This window comes from Suricata suricatta, chromosome 6, assembly GCF_006229205.1.
Source record: "Suricata suricatta isolate VVHF042 chromosome 6, meerkat_22Aug2017_6uvM2_HiC, whole genome shotgun sequence".
NCBI lineage: Eukaryota > Metazoa > Chordata > Mammalia > Carnivora > Herpestidae > Suricata > Suricata suricatta.
The window spans coordinates 135216522-135219304 of NC_043705.1; positions in this window are offsets into that span (position 1 = coordinate 135216522).

Genomic DNA, 2783 nt, shown 5'->3' on the forward strand with positions numbered 1-2783 from the left:
GTCTGTCTGTCGAGGACCTTCACCCCCCGAAATACACCTGCAGACTTAGAGCTTTAAAGAAGCAAGCAAGACTGGAGGACGCGTGTGTTCTGCAGAGGGACGTTTGAACCAGTGATAGCGTTTGGCTGTGATTTTTATTAGCGTGTCTACTCCTCCCTGACATTTATAAAAGTTTGTCTTTTACTTCTTTTTGGAGGGGGGGTAGTTTGGGAATGTACGGGAGGAGGAGAGAAAGAAATCAGCTTGATCCAGAGGCATGTACCTGTTTTAAGGAGAGAAGGGGTGAGGAAGTAAGTGGAAAAGAAACCAGACACCCGTGACCAACAGGCCCTCTGAGAGGGGATCGCAAACCAGAGTTTGTGGCGGCCATGTTTAGTGCGATGACGTGGGTCTCAAATGCAGGACACAAAGCAGAAGCCAGTGCCATAGGGCAATGTGACGCATGAGGTCAGGCACCCTCCCGTTTCACATAAGTCTTTCTCTCTGGTCTTCCTTAAGCCATTGCCAGATTGCTGCTGCTGCTTCCTCCTGTCGGCGTTCCCCGAGGCCACTCCTGTACTCTCTGTTCATTTCAACTTCCTGCTTTTCCCTCCCATCAGCCCTTACCCCCGACCCTTCCTGTTGTGAACCCACTGACTGCTCAAAATGGTTATTTGCAGTGTTCCCCGCTCTGTGGATTCCGATGGTTAACAACTCCTGTATATCACAACTTAACAAGAAATAGTTGGCTCTAGAACAATGAGAGTGTTAGGGGCGCCAGCCCCCTGCACAGTTGGAAAATCCATGTATAACTTAAGTCCTCAAAGACTTTACTAAAGGGCACCTGGGTGGCTCAGTTGGTTGAGCGTCCAGCTTTGGCTCAGATCATCATCTCATGGTTTGTGAGTTCGAGCCCTGCATCAGGGTCTGTGCTGACAGCTCAGAGCCCGGAGCCTGTCTTCAGATTCTGTGTCTCCCTTTCTCTCTGACCCTCCCCTGCTCACGCTGTCACTTTCTCTCTCTCAAAAATAAATAAAGCATTACAAAAATTTACTAATAGCATACTGTTGACTAGAAGCCTTACTGCTCACATAAAGGGTTGATTAACACACATTTGGTATGTTACATGTTTTACATGCTGTATTCTTACAGTGAAGTGCTAGAGAAAAGAAAATGTTATTAAGAAAATCATAAGAGAAAATACATTTACAGTCCTGTACTACATTGATTGGGGAAAAAATTCATATGTACATAAACCCATGTTGTTCAAGGGTCAACTATATAATGAATATATTAAGAAGAAACAAGTTAGGACATCAATATTCCCTCACAGAGACCAACATGACAGAGAGGCAGCTGGCACAGGACATGATTCTTGGAGGCTCTTGAGTCTCTACAGTGTCCCCTGCTAGCCTTTCTACCCCCCCATCTTCTTTCCACTCCTTGACCCCCTTTCCCTCCAGCCATTTGCTGACTCTTCTCCCCCGTTGGCAGCCTTCATCACATGCCGTCCTTTGTGAAGCTTCTCTCCATCATACCACTCTGGGGCAGGGCACAGTTCAACCCGTGACAGGGCCAGATGGCAGGTGTCACATGGACCAGACTGGAAAGGGGTGAGACGCACTCTCTGGCCAGCCCGAGAGTTCGTGGGGAAGTTGCCACCAGTTGGGGTCCCTACTGAGACCATAACACACTATGTGACAACCCAGCACAAGTTAATAAAATGCAAGTTCCACGAGGTAGGGGGAAGAAAATGGTGATATATTGGGTCCTGCAAATTGGTGGTACACACTGATAAGCATGAAGGGGCCCATCACGGATCACACCTGTACATGAGGTGCAGCTGGGGACCGTCCTGGGCTGGGACATGGCGTGATTACAGTGATATTTCCAGAAAAAGAATGAAGGGCAAGCAGGAAACTGGAGGGCAGGGACTTCAAGGGGCACCATGTCTTGGTTTCAGAGTACCAGCTATTTTTGGATGAAAAGAAACTTCAAGAAAACACTCCATGTACTAAGCTTAAAAAAAGTAAAAAGATAAAATGGGTAACTGGGTTGATTCTGTTCTCATTATTAAGAAAAGGAACTAAGGAAAAAAGTTCCTACTTTCTCTCCCAGGCTATCCAGATGATGTAGGTCACAGTTTTTCCGCTGTACCTTGAACAACTTTGGATTTCCAAGGACCAGATTCAGGGGCTGTATTTGGTGGTGGGGGGACTGAGGTCATGTTCTGTGCCCCGGCCCCCGTTTAAACCTGAGTAACTCTTTTTGGTTGGCGTATCTTTTCTGTACTAAAGTTTGGCGTATCTTTTCTGTACTAAAGTTTCTGTACTAAAGTTTGGGGGATAAAGTTTTTATTGCTCTGAATGCCACCAATATAGGACAAGTCTCAGTATGATGCTGCCAACCAGAAGGCAGGAGAGAGCCTCTCTCATGAGTGTGCATGTTGTGGTTATTCATCAGATCACACGTCATTGCTGAATGGTGTGATGCTCACCACATACATAGAGGGTCATCTGATCCCTTGGGTTTTTTTTTTTATCTTAAGGAAATGTTCTTTTTTTTTTTTTTTTTTGCTTTATTCCAAAAATACACTAGCTTTGATACCAGTTCCATACCTCTGTTCCACTTCTGCAAAGCCCATAACATATACTCTGAGTTTTCATGGGAAATATTGTCTCTTGGCAACACTGGAAGTCTTCAGTGGGAGGTGAGGAAGCTGGGGAAAGGAATTCTTAAGCTTTTTAGAAAATTGTTTTTAATGTTTGTTTATTTTTGAGAGAGAGGGAGAGAGACCAATGGGG